General features: G+C 32.3%; 1 long non-coding RNA gene across 1 annotated transcript in view; it reads right to left on the minus strand.

Annotated features, from left to right (window-relative positions):
* LOC113395609 (uncharacterized) overlaps positions 1-24,402 on the minus strand; it is a 232,716-nt gene that overhangs the window by 182,690 nt on the left and 25,624 nt on the right. Inside the window, exon 2 of the long non-coding RNA XR_010309504.1 lies at positions 961-994. This is a non-coding gene — a long non-coding RNA (uncharacterized LOC113395609). The remainder of the gene's footprint in view (positions 1-960; positions 995-24,402) is intronic.

A 24,402-nucleotide genomic window follows, 5' to 3' on the forward strand; every position in this document is an offset into this window, starting at 1 on the left:
TTTTTTTTGTCAAATTAATTACATACATAATTGTATATGAATAGAAACAGCCAACAACATGTACTAAGTATAACAGATATATACTATTATTTAACTAAGGATCGCTGCACTACCGATGGGACTATGCCGCAGCTAAATCATATAATCATATTTGACTTTTAGGAAAAATCGCAGAATTATATCTCATTTGTTTGTGTGGTATACAAAATCCTTTTTTAGAGGCTTAAACATAAATATATTAAAGGAAATGTCTAGCTTTTGTATATAGTAATGAAGTCTTCTATGATAAAAAAAGGCACTCCACAGGTATCCATTTTAGGTCCCTTTATATTTTTAGTATACACAAACAACTTGCCTTTTAAAGTTAAATGTATTTGTAATGTTTGATGATGTACTTCATTACTTCTTAAAGTTAACTGAATAAATTCTCGTTTTTATGATGTAAACATACATTGATTTACCACAAATAATTAGTTTTTGAATGGATAAAATATCCCTTCAAATATATATTTAATTATCCAACGAGAAAATTCGAATCATATGATAAAGCAGTACTTATTAAAAGATTGTCGTGCATAATATAAAACAAATCCATTGTTTATTAAATGTGTTTACTTTTGCAACTTAATTGGTAAAGTTTCAATTTTTTCTCGTCAATAGTCATTAATCTGAAATGTCAAAGGTACAATTGTTTACAGCCAAATATTTTTATTTAACGTGTTCATCAATTTTAATATTTAGATTTACTACATATATTCAAATTAAATATTTATTCATACATAAATGAATTACTAATTAAACTTCCTACGACACTTTTCTTAAGGAAATCCATTTTCAAAGAGCAGCTAATAAGGTGAATAGTAACGTTCTAACGACTTCTCTAAGTCTCAATTGGTCAAAGAACGTTTCTTTAACCTAAACTCAGCTTGGTTTTGTGTACGTACATTAATGAACACTTACCTTTAATTAGCAGTTAACGGAGTCTCGACAGTTCCTGAAAGAAAACAGATTAAAAATAAGAACTGGTTTCCACTACTAAGATATGTACTTATAATATACGATGCAATAAAAAATCCTTAAATCATTTAGAAATAGCATTACGACAGAAAAGTGTATCGTCCTTGAGTATTCGTGAATTAAATAAAGAACGTATTACTAAAATACTATAAATGCATTCTGAAAATAAGATGATTTTATTATTTTTAATATAATAGGTTAAATATTTGGGAGCACAAAACCCTGCCACCAATTAAAATTAAGATGAATGGTTATTTAATTACCATTGGTTGCCTGGAAGAGATCGCTATGCTGCGATAAGGTCGCCAAAATTCTACTCGTCTTTTATTAAGGCTGGATCTATGTTGTATTTATTAATTTTCTGTGCGGTGTGCAATAAAGTATAAAAGTAAAGTAATTATAGATAGATTAGATGATTACTAAACTATAGATATAATCTACGTCGATCCTCATTCATGTCATGTGATCCTAGTAACAATAAATATATTAAACATTTATTTATTTATTTATTTTCAATTGCATGTGGCGGAGATGAGAATGCTGAGAGGAATGTGTGGTGTTACGCGAATGGATAGAGTAAGGAATGAGTACGTAAGAGGAAGTTTGAAAGTGGCACCGGTAAGCGAGAAGCTATCTGGAAACCGGCTGTCTTGGTATGGGCATGTTATGCGGAGGAATGAGGACCATGTTGTGAGAAAGGGTTTGAGAATGGATGTGGATGGATATAGAGGTAGGGGACGACCCAAGAAACGATGGATGGATTGTGTGAAAGACGATATGGTTAGAAAGAATGTTACTAGTGAGATGACGTCCGACAGAGAAGTATGGAAGAGGAAGACATGCTGCGCCGACCCCAAGTAAAATTGGGATAATGGCAGGAGTATTATGATTTATTTATTTACTTTTACATATATATATTTATTTAATTATTTTATAGTCTGATATCTATTTAAAATCATCTATTATGATTATAATTAGTTTAAAAACAAAGATGTCTGAAATTAGCAGAAAATAGAATTTCAGATAACTTGTCAAATTATTATGATGTCAATCTGTGCACTGGTTATTGGCAAACTTTATGTTAAACATAATTTAAGATTAAGCCTGCTCGAATAAGGGAGCACCGTTTAAAGAAACAAGTCACGGATCCTCTTGTCAAAAACAAGATTTCAACCTGCGGGGTATTTTGTTTTTTTCATGTTCGTGTGACCATTATCGTTGTAGAATTTATTCAAAAAAATGACAATATATAATTTATAAAAGCACCAAATCGAAAAGCACGTTACGTAATAAAATATGTCCAAATAAATAACCTCCTAATTTTTGTCGGATAAAAATATTGTCTCAAATATGTCAAAATGTTGTCTCAAAAAACCGGACACTTTATTCAAAAAACGTTAGTCTCCAATCTTAAATGAGATAAACCCATCTGTTCGTTATTCGCCCTCTAATCCGTAAGTACCGAGGTAGGTTACGTACATTACGACTCGTAGATCATTCTAGAGAATTCCTAATAAGAGGGAAAAACAATTATCAGCTTCTTTAATTCATAATGAACATGTAGTAATAACAATAATAAAGTTTCGTTAAAGTTTTTTCGGTAAATTCGACAACTGAAATGAAACACTTGGGTATAAAGTTTAATGTAAAGCGGTCGAGTGTTTTAAGGCGTAGTGGCCTACTTTAGTAAAAGTCTTGAAGAAAAGTCGGAACTTGTACAATAGCGCAAATTATATATATTGCTTTAGTGTCTTGTTGATTACTTTACACTTTCCCCTGTTAAACTTTAAATAAATCTCTCGGTTTTAAATATTTACATCTGGTTTATTCGATTAGTTTTGATATAATAATACAGTGTCTCGTGAACAAGACATTCGTAGATAATGTCGAAATATCGAGCTCCACCAAATAAAAATAAAAAACATGGTAAATATCCCGTTTTAAATACTGTTAGTAATAAAAATAACCATGTTAATTAAAAATCTTATAATCATACATTTTTAAATATAAGAAGACTTATGACGCAATTTATAATTATAGGAATGAAACGATCACTTCCAGGCCTTCGAACCTAATAATAAAACATAAGGATAACTTTTAACTTCAAAAAAATCCTGCTGAATTTCTTTCGGTGGTTCTTCTCGTGTCTAATGTATTTTATTTTATTTTGAAAGTAATAAAAAAATAAAAGAAACATCTAGAATATTATGGCACAGACTTCTAATTTGTATATTATGTTTGAATAAAAACAACAGCGTGTTAACATCCCATTGTTAGCCAAAGGCCTACTCTCCCTTTTTGAGAAGGTAATTATGTCTGGCGAGTTGGTTAATTTTATTTATCTTTTCATTTATAAAATAATATATGTAATAATATTACTTGGTGGTAGGGCTTTGTGCAAGCCCGTCTGGGTAGGTATCACCCACTCATCAGATATTCTGCCGCCAAATAACAGTACTCTGTATTGTTGTGTTCTGGTTGGAACGGTGAGAGAGGCAGTGTAATCACAGGCACAAGGGACATAACATCTTAGTTCTCAAGGTTGGTGGCGCATAGGTGATGTAAGAAATGGTTAATATTTCTTACAGCGCCTTTGTCTATGGACGGTGGTGACTACTTGCCATCAGGTGGCCCATATGCATGTCAGCCAACCAATGCCATAAAAAAAAAATTAAGTATTTTATATATCTTTTTTTCTTAAATCTTAAATCTTTATTCTTAATTATTAAATTCTAGTTAAATACTCCTGCATTTTTAATTAATTTTTTGGAGAATGTGGTAAATTTATAATAAATAAATAAACGTCTAAAACAATGATATTTCTTAATAAGTTTTCAATTTCAAATATTAAAAAATTATTTAATTATACTAAAATAATTTTTCATAATGAAACAACAACAGCGAATTGAAATAAAAACGTTTGATTAACTTGGGGCACTTCACTTTCTCGAAGGCTTTCTTTCTTACGAATTTTCGAAAGGCCAACCGTTTTACCATTATAGAATAAAACGTATAATTAAAAAGCGCTGCTGGCACCCTTGTCATCATTATACGTGATCGAGTTTGTGCAATCATTATTTATTCGTAATTCTAGCTATAAATATAATAATGTTATTTAAGCGTTTAATTTAAATTTCGAATTTATTTGTTTGTTTTTTGCTCACTTTATGAGACCATACACCAATGGTATAATTTATACTGTTAAATTGTTTTTCATGGATCTTCGGATCAGATGTTTAAGTGTTCTCATAAATTGGAGCGTGCAGTGAGCGGTATTAATAAATATTACACTGGGTATGTACCGTTAAGACCTATGAAAGACACTAATGGACTAAAAATTGGAAAAAATACCTTTTTTTCTTAAGAGCTGTATACATTAAGTATATATACGTGAAATGACTTCATTTCAGTTTGATTGATTGTTTTTTGATTTTCAGTTATTATTTAAGGAAATACTTTAATAAGAACAAATATTCACAACGATTACAACATTTATTCGTTTACTGTAAAAAAAAAAAATTAAAAACATTCGGAAGTAATAGACATATATATGTGCAAAGTACTTGCTGATTTTAATTGATTTGCTGATTATTATTAGCATGTCCTGAAATATATATTTTTTTTTTATTTACATTGGAATATTAAGTAAATACTAAGGGAACCTTCGGCTTATTTTTGCAAAACATCTTTTTTAATAATTTGAAAGATTTCTTACGTAATCGGTAATCACAAGTCAGTGTGGGGTGAGACGTTTTGCTGAACGGACTTATGACACTTTTCACTGCGATTACAGGATTTTGAGGTTCCCGCGCGACATATATTCCGATAACGCCGAATTGAACAACATCAACAATATACATACAGTCTTGCGACGGTGCCAAACTCAAAGTTATGTCTGTTTATGTTTTCTATATTTGCATTTAAATATAGAAAACGATTTGTTTTGTTCTTTTTACACTACATTAGCAGCCTGTAAATTTCGCACTGTTGGGCTAAGGCCTCCTCTCCCATTGAGGAGAAGATTTAGAGCATATACTACCACGCTGCTGCTATGCGGGTTGGTGGATACACGTGGGGCAGAATTTCCTTGAAATTAGACACATGCAGGTTTCCTCACGATGTTTTCCTTCACCACCGATCACGAGATGAATTATTAACACAAGTAAAGCACATGAAAATTCAGTGGTGCTTGGCCGGGTTTGAACCCGTAATCATCGGTTAAGATGCACGCATTCTAACCACTGGGCCATCTCGGCTCTCTATTTATTTTGTATCGAAATGTTATTATTATTAGTACTTAAAATTGTTACCATTGAATAATCACAGCGATATTTGACGAATGGCAAGCTCACGTGATATAAAAACATACAAAATAAATTTTAAAATTCTTCAAGTGTTTGGTATGTATTTTATACAATTTATGAATTATCTTTTCCATAAAAGCGTATACGTTTCACTCTGAAATTCATAGGTTCGCCCAGATCAAAACCAATTTTCTGTAAATGGTAACAACCTTTACGTATTTGTTTCTAGGTCGTATTATCGTATTACCGTCGTTTTTTGAATTTAGACTAAAAAATAATGTCAATTTCGCGTGCAGCACCGAACATAAAATATAAATGAAACTTCTTAAATATATAGCTCTCTTTCTCTTTCCCTCTACATCATATCTTTCGTCTCTCTCTTGTAACGAAACGTATTTAAATTCTACCCCTACATTATCGAGTTGCTGCCTAAGTGTCAATTTCAATAATTCAATGTTCTTTGAATTTAGTATATTCCGGAGTCACGTCAACAATACACACTCTCGTTGAAGTCCCTGGTTCTTATAAATATTACTAAAACATTGCTTAACGATACAATATCAAGTGTCCGACCCGTAAGAGGCTTCATAGGGCTGTCATCAAGATAAATATTGGAAAACATGTTTAGACAAGATCAAATTACGTACACGCCGAAGTTGATTCGATTTTGCATCTCTATTTATTTCGCTTCATTCATAAAATATTAAGCGAGTTTATCGATAGCAAACACTTGTGGTTTCCTTAACAAAATTTGTTTCGGACGGTTTCGCCAATTTAATCGTAAACGCGGCCGCGACAAAAAGCCCATTACTGGGTAGTCCCCTCTTATCTTGTTAACGGTTACGCTTCCTTTTAACTTTGACTAAATCCGTTTCAGAACCTTTTATTGATAAACCTTTTATAAGTTTAGCGGCACTTAAAAAGTGTAGTCAGTCAATTACTCAGTACTTTCACAGCGAATTGAATACTTATTGATTAATCATTTTATATAGAATATGTTTTATTCGAAATATACCTTTGAAAGAAAACATAATACATACACATATACATCTACAACAGAACAAACATTTCCTATCCTTTGCGTTAGTCACTAATCCAACGAGGCATGATCAGACGAATTTCGACATAAAACAATAATAAAAGCATACTTAATTAGTAATATGTTTAATCTGCTTTTAAATTTCTAACTACGATTTTTAACGAATACGCAAGAGTCATGTTCGTACTAAAAGAACTGTAATAAATACGAAAGAATACAGTTATCCCGTGAAGACTTGTAGTGTTTGATTACAAGTGGAACAAAGAACCTCATCCATCGCAACGCCTTTGTCTCCTTCGAAAATAAGGCCTCACACTTTGTAACTGTGATATATACCTATACGTTCGTGTATTTCAGCCGACTAAGGACGAAAACACGTCTTCAGATAGGGTCGCACCGCACAGGGATCGTAGTAAGTGGTTAGTTAATGTGAGTTTTGACTATAGTTTTAAAGATTGACGTAGCGTATACTGAGTTTATAAGGAGTTCTCAAAACTTTGAAATGTTTAAGTTATTTTTATGTTCGTACTTTTGGATTTATTAAGTAGAAGTTTAATTGTTCGCTTTTCATCTTATTTTAAAAATAACATGAGTTCATAATGACATGTCGATTGGAAAGTATTTATAAGAGATTTGGTGGTTGTGGCTCTGAGCAAACCCTTTTGGGTAGGTATATTACCCTTTCATCAGATACTCTACCGCCAAACAGAAATACTTATGTAAATAAATCAAGACTATATATAAGACCAAATAAGAATAAATTATATAAAATAATCAGAAACAAAACGTTATATCAGTACTTATACATACAACATATATAAACAAACCATATATAAACAACAAAAAAAAATATTATATAAGTAAAATAAATTCAAGAAAATCTAAAACGAATTAATATTACAAAATATTATAAACAAAAATCGTCACTTTTTCTTATGATATTTCATTTGAAAATAATTCCAACAATCCTAGGTATAAAAAATCCAATTTAAATGACGAGAAAACACGTCCAAAATAAATTACAAATAGAGAGGCTATTCTATTTGTTATTTATTTTATACGAGGTGTTTTGGCGACTTAATTCTCTTGAGGATTGAATATGGAAAAATAATATAGTAGCTGTTACCCGCCCATTTTACTGGGCATTAAATAAACCCGCAGGAAAGGGGTTACGATCAACGGAATTAAAAAAATAACAGCCTATAATCGTCAGCGGACGATCGCGCGTTGATGGGTCACACTCTCATACCGATACTTTCAGGATATCTCAGGTGATTGACGCACAAAGAAAAATCATTTCAATTTATACATATATGATATGTTATTAACTAATTAATAATGAGTTAGAGATGGCCCAGTGGTTAGAACGCGTGCATCTTAACCGATGATTTCGGGTTCAAACCCAGGCAGGCACCACTGAATTTACATGTGCTCAATTTGTTTATAATTCATCTCGTGCTCGGCGGTGAAGGAGAACATCGTGAGGAAACCTGCATGTGTCTAATTTCAACGAAATTCTGCCACATGTGTATTCCACCAACCCGCATTGGAGCAGCGAGGTGGAATATGCTCCATACCTTCTCCTCAACGGGAGAGGAGGCCTTAGCCCAGCAGTGGGAAATTTACAGGCTGATTATGTTTTTATTATGTAACTCATTAATTGTTTTCTTTGTCACGCCTCCAAAAAATCGAACTCTCTACCAGCACACATGTTCCTCTTTTAATCCGGGTTCCTTTAAACGAGACGTGAAAAGCATCGTGAAGGCCGACATGGCCACTACCACCAGGTGGAGTGGAGTCATATTCCTACCCGATGCATACAATATATATAAAATTCCTATGTAATCAATGTAATGTATCATTTTGTACAAGTCTGTCTAGTTGATACCAATTACAATTTGAGCTTGAGGAAGACCGCCTGGATAGGTATCACTTATTATTTCCACTACTTGTATAGTTGTTATTGTTTTGGTTTTACTCACCTGTAAACCGAATCTGTGTAATTATAGGCACAAGGAACATAAAATCTTGGTTCCGAAGGCTGGCATTGCAATGTATGAAGTGTTGAATATTTCTTATAGTGTTAATAAATACATATACACTTTATGAGTCAAAATTAATCATCAGACTTTGACATTGGTATTTTTATTAGGCCCGTAGCTTATTTCCACACACTGCTCCAATAAAGAATGTACAAATTCCTAACGATAATTTCCTTTACAACGAACACGAAATCATTTTAACACACAAATTAAGCACATGATACCTGGCGAACTAAAGAGCGAAGCGCTTTACAAAGCCGCTTCTCAAATACGCTCTAAACATAAAGCGATCGAACTACTCGAGAGTTTGATCGCTTTATGATTGAACGCGCTAATCACTGCCATTCCGATTTGTACGTTTACTGATAAATGTTATAAACTATATAGCTTTTGCTCCAAACCATTAACATGTAATGAAATCATTGTCCAATCTTAAAGCAGGTAAGGTCCCGGATAGTGGCAGATTTTATTTTTATAAAATAACTAGTGAATCGCCCGCGAAACTTCGCGTTTATTCAACAGATTTTTAGGAATTTCGAAAAACCTATAACAGATTTTGTTTTGATTTGATTTTATTGTAAACTGACGACGTCTGTTCGCAAATTTTACATTTGTTTTTTTTTTTTTTTTATACAGCCTTAGCGCCGCTCTCTACGCTGCCAGTAACTTTTTTCCGCTCCCTAAAATTTATTATTTGTTAAAACGTTACAATAAATTAAATTGCAATTAAGAATCCTCTTAAATTTTCTGCACGTCTATTTCTGCTTGAGCTTGTCAGATTAAGTAAGAAATAAATAAATAATTAGACAATTACAAACAAGGCTTACACTATGTATTGTATGTTTTAATAAATTCTGTAATAATAATAATTTAATTTAAGTTATTTTTGAATTGTATTGATAACATTGATATTAAATAAGAGGGTCCTTTGACTTTTCTGTTCATTATTGTGAGTGACGTGATTTGTAGTGAGGCTTATATAAGTGTTGGAAGCTCGGTACAGACGACTTTTACTTTTCACTTTGATCCTGGACCAGTAAGGTGCTAACATTTAAGGTACGACATAATTTTGTGATATAGTATAATTGTTATTGCTTGTTAAATGATTGATGAATATATAAATTGTGTTTTTTGCAATTAAAAGATTCAAATTTAGTGTTAAGGTAATTGGTGTTAATGTAAATATTAATTGATACAATATTACGATTACTACAAATGGTTAAATAAATATTCGTGTTTCATATATAATCTTTTATTGTCTTATAACCTTAAAATATAATAAAGTAATAAAGAAATAGAAATTATCTTAAAATATCCTGACATAATTTATAAAGTCTCTATAAAAAATCTAACGAGCTCTTCAAAATAAGAGCACAACCGATCTTCTAAGAGCAGCTATCGTCCCATAGTCACTGGGATAAAAATCGACTTGCGCTATTGTTGTATAAAATTTTACATTCACTAAGAAATAACTTTAAATTGAATATTTAAAAAATATTAGCAAATAAGACGTACTATAATGTAACACGTGTAATGTTATTAGTACTCAACGTATGCGAAGAAAGATTACCAAATATTTGTGTGTATATCGACATACGTAAACGCACAAAGACATCCACACACATACATATAAAACATATGACTTTTAAGAGTAGATGCTATTGTAATAATCTCGTATAGGTAAGTTAAACATACGACATACACAGTTAAATTTTAGAACAGTTTTATTAAATACAGGTAAAACCTGATCACCTCTTCACTGTCAATTTTTAAAGCGTTCGCTGGAAAAATGCCTAGTGGTTAGTTACAACAAAATTAATATTACAAAAAAGGTTCTACTTGAAACAATGCACATACACAACAAACTCCATAGTGTTTGGTCAAACGTTATCGAAGTTTAATAATCACACACAGATACACCAATACGCATTTAAATGTATTTATAAAGATATATATACATATTTAAATAGCATATAAAAAGTATTGTTTATATAATAACACTTTAAATTTTTTAAATGCTAAGCTGTTATTTTTATCGTCACTCACGAACTGACGCTACTGACATTTTAGGGTTCGATAGAATACAAAAAGCCTTGAATATGAGTAAAACATAAGGTATACGAGCTAACCACTGGGCCACCTCGGCTCTTTATATACATTTTAACAGATGATTGCGGGTTCAAACCCAGGCAAGCACCACTGAATTGTCATGTGCTTAATTTGTGTTTATAATTCATCTAAGCTCGGCGGCGAAGGAAAACATCGTGAAGAAACCTGCATGTGTCTAATTTCAACGAAATTCTGCCACATTCGAATGGTTGATTCACCGGCATTAGAGCAGCGTGGTGGAATATGCTCCTAACCTTCTCAAACGTTGAGGAGACCTTAGCGCAGCAGTGGGAAATTTACAGGCATACACTATTTATATACAAGGTATACACTGCATTTCCTGCACTATCACATCCCAATAAATAACATGATTTCATGAATACCATATACTAAAATATAAGTACTATATCGTTGTATATTGTTTTTCATTTTGAGGTTGAATTTATGTGTCAATTTAAGTCGATCGAATTGAGCCAAATCGAAAGCAATTTTAACATTCTGAAATTCAAGTAACAAAAGAAGATCATATCACTTACCTTCTTATAAGTTTTTTTTTATTAACCGACTTCAAAAAGGAGGTTGCAATTTTTTTTTTTTAATGTTTTTTACCTGAGAACTTTTGACACCTACTCCAAAACTAACAATAATTGTAACTATGTTATATTATCGTAAATCTCATAGATCGTACCTACGTATTGATGAGCAGAAAAAGTATGTTGATTATGATGTTGTAGAAGAACACGCAATTATTTCTTTTACTTTTTAGTGCATATTAATTTGTTTGGGAATAGTGTTTTATTTGAAGACGGTTTTTTTTTTTTATTTTACGAAAAATATATCTACTAGTCTGATATAATATCGTACAGTGTGGATCCGACATAAGAATCATAGTCAGTCCTTTGACATTTCTATAGGTTTTTTTGATAGGTTTCCGCAGAAACCTAGATAAACGATCACTTTGACAAGCGGTTCGGATTTCTTTCTCTTATTTTATTCGTTCGCCTGTCGACTAGCGATTTCTGTATAACATTGGTATTATGTAAAAATCGCTAAAGAAATCGAAGTTAGAAAAACGCTTCAACAATTTTATCAAATGCATTTTGTCAAGCGAACTGAAGAGAAAAATAAATTCTAGAATCGAAATGATTGAAAATTAAATTAATTATATTTTACTAACTCAATGTATACATATATATATATATATATATATATAACAGACAACGCTTCTAGTTATAAATTATAAAAAAAAATTGTTAATGTTTACTTGGTGTATAAACCCTGGCGAATCTAAATAAAAATAAATATTACTCGAAATCCTGTAACATTGATCATATATACACTTGTACAGTTTTTGATTGTACCTTTTAGGCATTCGACTGCCATCAAACCGATTTTCCTGTTACCGTCGAAATTAATTTAAATAAAAACGCCACACACGTGTTTGCACTGAGTGCTCATACATTCAGAGTTTATCACGCCATAAAATATTTCTTTCCAAGCTACCTCATATTATGGGACGTTATAAGAGAGAAATGGTACGTTACATAAAAAGTCTATTGACGTGATTCCATTTCTTTTTTCATCTTTATCAAATTCAATGACTTAAAGAACAGTCTTATTGAACCTTAAGATCCTCTTTTTCTAATCCATTTATATGAAAGGCGACGTCCTGACTGAATGACTATCTATCAACTCGTAGCTTAAATTAGAAGGTATGGCCTTCATTGAAGGGATTCAACTTCGCCAAATTGACCGTTTTAAATCATCTTTTTATTACATTAATCTATACTAGCTTTCGCCTGCGTCTTCGCTTGCATTTTAGGGCTTGTTTGCCAGGTGTTATTCAGATGTGTAAGCTATTTTATTGTAAAGTTTTATTAAAATCCATTCTGTATTTTTTGCGTAGCAAAGTAACTAACATTCATACTGTATACAAACTTCCGCCTTTGTAATATTAGTAAGTATTCATGAATATGTTTTATTTTACAGAATGTCTTTTTTTTTTTAAATTATGTGTTTTTGGCGTGTGTGTGTGTTTAAGGAATAAACCGTACATCCCCTTACTCACCTTTTTGCAAATAAAATATATTTGCAATAAAAAAAAAATTGACAAAAAAAAACCCACTTCAAAAGAAACAAATGAATATGCTCTAAAAAGTAAAAAACTAATTGTGTTATATTCAACAACTTAATAATCAAGTTACTTATTCTACTTAACAATATGTAGGTACGATCTTTGTGACTAAAAAAAGATTCCACGCAAGAAGATATGTACCTACCCACTTTAAATCTAACTATACACATACCTATGAATAACAAACAATGATCAAAATATTTTTAGATTTATCCTATGTAAAATGTAATTAAAATATTTAGACTACTTAAAAGTCAACAAAGTTATTACGATAATATAATGTAGTTACAATTATTGTTATTTTTGGAGTCGGTGTCAGCCAAGGTAAGTACACTTCTTCTTGATCTTTTAATGTATTTGTTTTTTTTTTAAACTTATACGTAAAGCAAGCTCATCCTAGTATACCCACATATCAGTTATTATAGCGGCAAACAGTATTATTGTGTACGAATTTGATGGGTGATTAAACTGTTACTACAGGCACAAGGGACATAACATCTTAGCTCCCAAAGTTGGTGGTGGATTGGCGATGGTGACTACTTTATTTCAGAGACATTATATTAAAAAAAAAAAAAAATATATTCTTCATTCAAAAAGGCTCATTTAAGCACTTTTTAATAATAATGTTACAACATGTTTTACTAGCCAAAGTAAAAATCCCAGTTTCTATGAGCGGTGTTGACTTACAGTACTTCAATGTCCATTTACCAGTATACCTACCTATCTAAAATAATAATAAGACACGACATCACGAAAACATAATACACGAATATTAAATTTCAATAATAATAAAAGTCTGCCTTTGATAGTAGACTCGTAAGAGGAACATCTTATACCAGTCACGTAACGCTTATAATTTTACCGTATAATATTACATTGGTTACCTTCATCCATTAGACAGGTAAACAATGAAATTGTTCGTACCTGTATCTGTACTAAGAGGGATATAATGCTGGAGAGGCTGTTTGTTTGTACGCACTAATCTCATGATCTAGCAGTCCGATTTAAATAACTTTTTAACTGGATTATATACGTCATGCTACGAGCATCGGATTGAGCACATTGTTGCGTGTGAAACAGCGTGAAGCAGCTTGGTATAAAAGAGCGCATTGAAACTTATCATTCGATAGATAGAATCAATTTTCGTACAGCGTTGAAAAAATTTCGAGTTTCCTACATAAAAAATATGTAAAAATTGTTCAAACGCAATACTTGTCAAAATTAATATACATATTTTTTTATTCTGGCATAAAATTAATACTTATAAATTGTCACACAAATGTCAATCTTAAATTGAGAAAACTCTATACTAATATTATAAATGCGTATGTAACTCTGTCTGTTACCTCTTCAAGCTTAAACCGCTGATCCAATTTCGATGAAATTCAGTTTGGAAATAGTTTGAGTCCCAGGGAAGGACATAGGCTACCCTTTTTAATTCATTTCTTGAAGGGTTCAATTGGGAGTGACGGTTTATGTGCTATAAGTAAAGTTATAGAGTTATAAACTTTCTCGCAGGTAGAGCCGCAGGTTCAGCTAGTGTAACATAATTATAAAACTTTCATCTTAAAACACCCATAACCTAAACAAATATTTTTGTATTTTCAATTTCTTGTATCAAAGATTATATCTAAGGTGCTCGGAAGGAGTTTGTTAATTTAAAAACATTTTAGCAGTTTAAGATCGAAACATGATCAAAAGGAAAACTTTAAAATGAATAACTGTTAGTTTTTATAGCGGTATCGACATCAAACGTAGTCTAAGCAGATTAAATTTAAACAAAAAAGATTTTTTCGAATGTAGATGAAAAGCATCATCGAACTCGGAAAGCTTTGAAAAAAAGAAACTTCATACTCAAAGATTTAAACTTTTAAACAACTCTTTGAAACGTTTCAAACATGCATATTAACTTTGCGAGGGTAATATATTTTTTTCTTTAAAACCAAGCTTATATGCTATACAATTTCAATGTAGTCTAAACATTTTTTTCAATTTATGCTAAATTTTATTAAAAATAAATATACCAGAATTTTCATAAAAAATTGAACATAAGTTCCACTGAAGTTTGAGAAGAAAGTTTTGGAGCTTATTCCACCACGCTTCTCCAATGCAGATTGGTGGATACACTTTTGGCAGAATTTCAATGAAATTAGACATGCAGGTTTCATTACGGTCTTTTCCTTCACCGTCAATATAAGCATTCAGTGGTGCTTGCCCGTTTGGACCTGCAATCATCGGTTAGGATGCGGTCGTTCTAACTACTAAAAAATTACGCTAATATAATTAATTTCACAATAACGGTCCGTCCCTGCTTCGTATCGGGGCATTAGGAGTTTACTCCTGACTTACTTTTAAATAATTATATATAAACAAAAATATCATATCCAGTACACTCATTGCATAAACAATCCAGAATGTAACTTAAATTGAGTTAGCGAACAAATGCACGCGAAAATCGACAGATTTTGATTTTCACCACTATTAAGATGATTTTTATAAAATTCGAAATAAATATATTTAAAATAAGTTTGCGTTTTTGATGTGAAACATCTTTTGGTGCGACTTAAAGGTTAAACCGAATCGTATACCTCGACGGTATTTCTTACACCGTCATGACTACGTCTCCTTCACATCTTACTATTAATCTTAAGGGAGACTAGTCAATTTAATCAAATCTTGCGTAGATTTATAATAGTGCCCACGCGTTTCTATATCCTCACGCTCATAATCTGATAAGACGGCAGAACTGACATGAGCAGATAGAGTTCAGGTACAGGACCAACGGCTTTATGTGCTTTCCGAGAAACGGCACATGCACACTTTCAACTTACAGATTCCAAGCTTTTAATTGGGCTTGGGCTGATAATAATTGTTCTATAACAAAACCCAATAGCTTTTTATCTGATCTACGGTTTAAAGTAAGAACTTCCTGACCTTTGGGATCCAACCACTAGTCAACGAGGTAGTCGTGTATATAATTTATTAACGACGCTCTGTTTTTATTTATTTATCAGTTTTATTTACATTATAAATTCTTGATAAAAAAGCATCAACTTTGATATTCAACTTTTACCGGGCGTTCGGTGATGGCCACATTATTTTTTTTCATTTCCAGTATATTGACGACACTGAAGTTTTTCCAATTGTATTTGAAAAACATTGCGAAAAAATATTCATTTTATCCTTTCTATTTTAAAAAATAAACTTCACATCGTCCACCGTCAACAACTGTTGAAATTTTAACAAAAAGTAAGCTTTATTTAAAAGTTCCATTGAAAACTTTACAATAAACCACGTTTAGGGTTCAATAGCCTTTCTTTATACTTAACTTTTTGACACAGGCAGGCGAACTGGCAAATTGATGATAAGTGGATAGCCATAGACTTTGGTACTGTAAGAATTTTTAATCTTTTCTCACCAAAGATTCACCAACCTTGGGAAAGATAGTCGAGCAAACACCGCTGAATTTTCATCTTCTTAATTTGTGTTTATAATTCATCTCGTGCTCAGCGGTGAAGGAAAACGTCATGAGGAAGCCTGCATGTGTCTAATTTCAAAGAAATTCTGCCACATGTGTATTCCACTAACCCGCATTGGAGCAGCGTAGTGGAATATGCTCCAACACCTTCTACTCAAAGGGAGAGAAGGCCTTAGCGTGGAATGCAATACGTATGGGAACTAAGATATTATCTTCCTTGTGCCTGTTACTCACGCACATTCAAACCAGAAAAGAACAATACTTTTTTTTTTATAAATATTGGACAACATCACATACATTACTCTGATCCCAATGTAAGTAGCTAAAGCACTTGTGTTATGGAAAATCATAAGTAACGACGGTACCACATACACCAAGACCCAAGACAATATAGAAAACTAATGAAGTTTTTCTACATCGACTCGGCCGGGAATCGAACCCGGGACCTCGGAGTGGCGTACCCATGAAAACCGGTGGACACATTACTCGACCACGGAGGTCGTCAATACTATGTACCTATTGATGAATTATTAAGTCATTTATAATAAATCATTGGAATCGTAAGCATTTTATTTCACTTTTACATTCAAATTCATTATTAATATCTTCTAAAAGGCATTGCGGCCACAGCGGCTATTCTCAAGACTATTTATCGACGTAGTAAATTATACTATAGGACACAAATAGGTGCGTAATTCACGGGCACTCTATACTGACTCAGTACGACACTCGTTTGAGCCCCAACCTGTCCTGTCCTAGAACGAATGATACAATGACAAGAGATTATTGATATTACGATTCAAATATGCTTCACTAAATCTGTCATTTTTTTTTTTTATAACTGTTGTATTTGCCCCCGAACATATTGTCGTGTGCCTTTGATGGATCTTTAGTTTTTTTTTTTTTTATTTTAGTGTGTTATTTTTTTTTTATTCTACACGTATATCAAACCAATAATATCTATAAGAGTCTGATTATGTATATTTTGATTTTAATATTGATCCGAGCTTACTAATTACACTTTTTTTTTATCGGTTATTCAAATTTCTTAGTTTCTAGATTAATGCGTGATAGAAAGTTAATTAGATGAGTGAAACAATTGGATGATATTTTTTTTTTCAAATGGACCATTTCCCAACAAACATTACCGTTTTAAACAAAATTAACCTTACATCACCAATACGCCAAAATTGAAACCTAAGATGTTATGTCCCTTCCCTTATAATTATACTGGAACACTTCAGTCGAATAGTTCAAACAATGATATAATTACTGAGCTTTCGTTTTGGTAGCAATGGTTTTAATTAAACGTCTCTTATGAACGTGTCCGTATTCTGTGCGAACACGTCATATGCATTGCGAAAAAAGACAAACGTTTTCATGTTTGCATACATCGGACAGGTTATTTCCGCGTCTGCCAATGTAAGTCCTACGTGGAAAAATGGAATAATTACATAACCGTCGTCTGTTCCAATGAAGATTCTATTCATACATTTTGCCCACGCTTATCATTTCAACTGTCTCGATTTACGGAGACAGTTGAAATGATTAGAATTCGTTGAAATTTCACCGCTTTCGTTTTTTAAGCGTCGTTTTCATGTATTATAATCATTTGCCCCTGGAATATTTCCACGGTTATGTATATTAGTTTTATATCATACTAATAATATTTATTGTTGATTTGTCACGGTCGATACCCCGTTCTAACATAGAATTACTTATAAAACATATTAACATTTACCAGGGTTTGATTTTGTATTCATATGTTTATTCGAAACGTCTGAACTGATTATTTATAAAAAAAATCTTGGTTACATAATAATATAGCTAACATTAACAGTCGGGAAACAGACGAACTTCACTCGTTCAGAAGAGTTCGGTAATCATTTACTGAACTGTTTTTTTTGCCTACTTTTAAGACACCGTATTGATAATTACTAAATTGTTATATAACAATTCGTAATTAATAATGCAATAAAAATACAGTTACATTTCACAATTAGGACTTTACTCTTGAATAGATTTAACAAAATCTCGTCTCTATATTCAAAAACATATATATAAAAATACGCGAGGATTGTGGTAGAAGTATCAGAGCGCTTGTTTTAAAACCGAGCTTGTTTGGTTAACGCTTATTGCTTAAATGTACTAATCTTGATGATAATACGAATACCTATATACTGATTATATGTAGCAGGATTTTACAACATATTTTAAATTACATATAAGAAGAAAATATAGATAATGTTTGTTTTATAAGTAGTTTACTTCGTTCCAAATTACTAATTACAAAAAAATTATTGTAATGATTTACTTCGAATATATAACAGGTAAATTGTTTTTTATAGTCTATACAAAAAATATATAAACGTCATCAACGATAATAATAAATGCACTAAATAATGAAAAATAATAACTTGACATATTTTTTAATACATGGATATTACAACGAATATTAAGTCTATGCGATCTCCTTTCGAACAGAAACTTTTTACAGTATCATATTATAAATATAAAACCTTTGATTATTTATTTATATTTGAAAGCTAAGAACACGTAGAATGAAATACTGGCCAACAGTCGACCGCTAAGTACACGTACACTGGTAAAGCAGCATAACGTTTGGTAAATGTCAAGCTGTCAAGCTGTCAACTGTCAACAGATACTGTAACGCACACCAAAGTAATAAAGTATGTATCTATATATATAAATAATCTAAGTACCTTTTTCGACCGCCCCAAAATCCAATTGCGAACAGCGCACGTGTAATTAAATTGTCCCATCATCGCCATTGCTCTCCCACTTAAGGGTCATCCCAATCAGAATGTTTAATTAGAAAAGCCGCTCTGAAATGCCTGGTGTGAACCAGGCATTAATTTGACAAGACACGAAAAAAATATTCGTTTAGCAAATACTTTTCCTTAGTAAATTCCTGTTTCATAGTAAATTAGGTGATGAATGAAACGAAGGTGTTATTATTTGATAAAAAAATATGCTACACTTAGCGCGTATCGTGTTTTACACAAAGCAAAAACGATTAGACCCCATAATGCCTGTGTTTATTGCCTCCATAAATGTTTGTTGCCATCGGGAATAGAAAATATCGATTATCGCTGAAGCCGATGAGCCGAGATAGCCCAATGGTTAGAACGCGTTGATCTTAACCGATGATTGCGGGTTCAAACCCGGGTTCAAACGGGACAAGAATTATGAACCACCCAATTTTCATGTGCTTAATTTGTGTTTATAATTCATCTCATGCTCGGCGGTGAAGGAAAACATCGTGAGGAATTCTATGTAACAGCTCGAAGTCTGAATGTTTTTTTTTTTCATTATATCGATAGACGGACGAGCAAATGGGCCACCTGATGTTAAGTGGTCACCACGCATGCACATTAAGCATGCACCTTACATTACCATTACCAATGCGCCACCAACCTTGCCTAATGTTGTTACGTCCCTTGTGCCTGTAGTTACATTGGCTCACTCACCCTTCAAACCGGAACACAACAATACTAAGTACTGCTGTTTGGCGGTAGAATATCCGATGAGTGGGTGGTACCATCCCAGACGGGCTTGCACAAAGCCCTACCGCCAAGTAATAGTCTGGAAGTTGGAAATGTTTGCACTCTCGTGGCTGAAAAAGTACAAAAACCGTTAGTTCTGTGTCTGAACTCTTTCCGGTCGAGTCGGATTTTCCATCTCATCGGATTATAAGAGTGAGGGAAATGAGAGTGCATCTGTGCTTGTGCAGTGCAGTGCAGTGTGTGCACACTCGTGCACTATAATATGTGCTGCGTAGTTGGCTGGCCCCATTGAATATCGGTCTGGATGACATTATCATCAATAGTAAGCGATAACAGCATAATTTACCAAAACGTAAAAATAAAAACGACAGGAATTGAGGCCAATTGTCCCAAAACTTGTAGTCGACTAAAACTATTAATATATATTCTAACTTGAAACTCAATATTAACCAAAATCCACATATTTTATATTACATTATCGTAATATTTCTACTATACAGGGACACAAATGTTCGTACTGTCAGTAACTTTACGTACCAAATCATCATAATCCTCCTGCCATTATCCCAATTTTACTTGGGGTCGGCGCAGCATGTCTTCTTCTTCCATACTTCTCTGTCGGACGTCATCTCACAAGTAACATTCTTTCTAACCATATCGTCTTTCACACAATCCATCCATCGTTTCTTTGGTCGTCCCCTTCCTCTATATCCATCCACATCCATTCTCAAAACCTTTCTCACAACATGGTCCTCATTCCTCCGCATAACATGCCCATACCAAGACAGCCGGTTTCCAGATAACTTCTCGGCTATCGGTGCTACTTCCAAACTTCCTCTTATGTACTCATTCCTTACTCTATCCATTCGCGTAACAGCACACATTCCTCTCAGTATTCTCATCTCCGCCACATGCAATTGTCTTTCAGTCATCCCTTTTGTAGCCCAACACTCTGATTCAGAACAGCATTACTTAACTTAAGTTTACGTACCAAATATGATTTTAAAAAACAGTCAATGTTAAATACATCACTAATTAATATAATCCACTCAAGAAGAACGTATGAGGTCTGTTAAACTCAGACGGATAACACATTTTTTACCCAAACGTTTTAAGATTTTAAGACAAGAAGGCTGTATAAAAAGATAAACTACTTCCGATTTCAAATTAAATTAAGTTTTCGTGTAAGAAAAAAAATAACGGCTTTTAAAAGTCTACTATGAAGAGGCATAAAAAATATTAACTCAATGTATACAAAGCATAAAAAACCACAAGAACAAACAAACTCACACACAAATACTTACTTATTACTTTTTAATGTATTTTTTAAGTTCGGTCATAATTACTGTAATAAATTAAATAAAAAAAACAGTTCTTATCCTAGAAGTATTGAGCCAGAATATCTTTAGTACATTAGAAACTAGTTTTGGCTTCTGTCTCCAACACACAAGTGTACTTATCATTGAGGAACAAAAATATAAACTGTAACGTATGTGGGAGCGAATAAATCAATTTATTATTATTATTACATAATATATTAGGACTTATGTCTTACTTAACTTAATCTTAAGTGTCCTATGTCCGATTAATATCCGGCCTTCGTCCTTAATATAATTCACCCGGAAGAAATCAATGAAAGAGGTAGAAGATTTTTGTATATTGTGTGCAATATAGACTTAACAACTAAATAAACAAATCTACTTGTATATATGCGAATACTGTATATATGGATCAAATTTTAGAACTGATTTGTAAACCAAAATGTTAAATACTGACAAAACTGTCTTGCGAAATAAAATGTTTTTAGCTTAATAACTTATTTAAATATTAAATTATAAAATCTACAGTATCTTTATGTATTATTATATTTTAAGTCAAAATACTCAAGGTTTATGTAAGGATAACAAGGTATAGTAATCATATTTTAAAATAAATTAAGCAATTAGATCGGTATAAAAAAATATTATGAAAAACAAACATTTCCAGCTATGTACAATTTAATGAAAGTGAGCTTGACACTTGACCTTTTTTGTCCACCATCTTTAATTTTTCTTGAACTTCACTTTGAAATGAGTTCTAAGAATAGAAATGAAGAGACAGAGGCCATGCCCCAGTTACCCCTATTAATAACGACGAATTTTGGTTAAGGAACGCTTAAGCAGGACCTAAGAAGATTATCTCGATTTAATTTTATTATTATATTTAACTTTAGTTTTACATTATTTTCAATTATACAATTATTTTATGAACTGGTTTCTGGTATGTTTCAATTGCTTTAAACTAACCTATTAATGAGTAAGACTTGAAATTTCTAATTTACAAATCTCTGAAATACGAGTAGCTCCGAAGGAAAAAATTAACTTAATATTTCATATTTATCTTTATGTTGTAAATTATTTTAATATCGTAATACAAGAAAATGTATGTATAGATTAAAATGACTATAAGATACGAGGTAGACTTTTGTCAATAAAAGTCCTGGGCCGTCAAATTTTTTTTTTAAACATTAATTTTTTATAGACTCTTATATACAAGTTATATGCCAGCCCTATCGTATCCTAATGAAAACACGTACTTACCTTAAATTGAATACATAGTTATAAACCATCTTAGCCTCTTCCGATGCAGGAGAGTAGTTAGACAATTGTCGAGAAAAAAAAAATTAAAAATATCATCCTGGGCCGTCAGTCTTAAATCTCCGCAGAAGATATAATTATAGTGCATTGTTTTTGTACACACACACAATCACTCCACAATTCTGAAGGGATGGCATGATGAGGTGATCACCTCAAAATATGTTGTCATCACCGCCCATAGACATTGGCGCTGTAAGAAATATTAACCAATTCTGATATCGCCAATACGTAGTCAATCGTAGGAACAAAGATATTATATCCCTTGTATTTGTAGTTACACAGACTCTCCCACCCTTCAAGTACTATCAGTACAAACATTTATGTTTGGCAGAATTTGTGATAAGTGGGTACCCTCGCAGACTAGCACAAATGCAATTACTAGGGATTGATCAGGATGCAGTATCAATTGCATTTATTGCTTCCCGAAACACAGTAGTGAATCACTCCTTGCTTTTTGCTCTGGGCTGCTCTTGTAAATTTATTGACAGAAAAATCCAATAACTTATATTGATCCGACTCGGCATTCGAAGGGTAGACGTCGGCGCCTAACAGTAAAAAAAAGAAAGTACTAAAAGCAATTACGTTACGCCACTGTCTATGAACGAAGGCGATCACGTACCACTAGATGGTACATTTGCTCGTCTGAGTTCGTAAAATAAATTAAAAATAAAAAATTTCGTCAGATATGTGTTTCAGCCTTGCAAGAAATTATAGTTTGTTTTTTATTAATATAATATTATATACTTAACCTAATATTATTAGAATATTTTAATAAAATACAAATTAACACATAAAATTTAACTAACACATGAATTTTAAGCGTCAATAGCACAATGGTTTACGGACCGCCTAGCGATGTAATAAGTCACAGGGTCGATTCTGACCCATGGGGTATTGTCGTCCCCACTCCTAGCACAAGTTATAAGCTTTAAAGGTTAAATAGGAATATTAGTAATTCCTTAATTAATTTGGGGCATAGCTATTATTAAAAAAAAAACCCCAACACTAACACTAAAATTATATATCCAACCGATTTCCAATTCCCTACCTGACTTACCTTATATATTTTATATTGGATTCGTGACATTCACGCGTCCTCTAAAATCGGATGTGTTACACATTCACTAGGCTTTAAGGAGTAAGAAAGTTATAAAAAGTGCAAACGTCACGTAAAACTCTGGGGACTATTTTAATTCTATGGTCAGAGCAGACGGTACCAAGGAAAATTTTAATTGTCTTGAATAATTTTACCCCTGAGAGCGATAATTCCACAGCGGAATATATAATGTAAAATGTTTTATTTCATCACTTCGCACGTTTTCTGTGGTTTTGTAATAGTTATGAGGGGTAAGTCGTTTTGTACGTTTTTTTAAAGCTTCAGATATCAGAATTTGAGAAATGTTTTACGTTTTTAGCGGTCCATTTGGAAAGTGAAAATTTGACATTTTTTTTATAAGAATGTCTTTGTGTTTAGACGCGTAGTAATTGTATTCATATATGTGTGTATATTTTTTTACATCCTTTCCCTCGCTTTTCTTCAATCTTTGGGAGTAATTTTATGAAATGGGACGGAAGTTTGTAACAGATAGCCGGAAAATCGTTTTTTTTTATTTGACCAATGAGCGCGCGTGACTTGTTTTATTCGTGAGATGTGAACACCCAGCTTCAAGTAAATAGGAACATCAAATAATTAACAATATTTAATATAGTTTACAATATTTATTTTTCCAGTTTTTGTTACAATCATCCATTATCTTCCGCTTTTCGACCCAGATTAACAATTCCCATGTCAAATTCAAAAATATTCTTCCTCTACTTTTATTTACAAAAATGTCAAACCAAAAAGTATTCATCACGTTTATATAATTCTGTGATTGAATATAACTCAATAGCTAAAAGCTATACAACCTTAAATGAATATTTATAAATATTTTATATAAAATAATTTATAGGCTTACAGATGGTACCGACTCATTTTCCAAGAACATATAATGTTAAAGTTACTTATTACTAAGGTGAGATGTCAGATATGATGATATGATGTTACACTAACTATGGTAAGGGTCGGCTTCGCAAGTGACTACAATTATGTAATCAACTTATAAAATTACAATTG

Source organism: Vanessa tameamea, chromosome 21 (genome assembly GCF_037043105.1).
Source record: "Vanessa tameamea isolate UH-Manoa-2023 chromosome 21, ilVanTame1 primary haplotype, whole genome shotgun sequence".
In the NCBI taxonomy this organism is placed as follows: Eukaryota; Metazoa; Arthropoda; class Insecta; order Lepidoptera; family Nymphalidae; genus Vanessa; species Vanessa tameamea.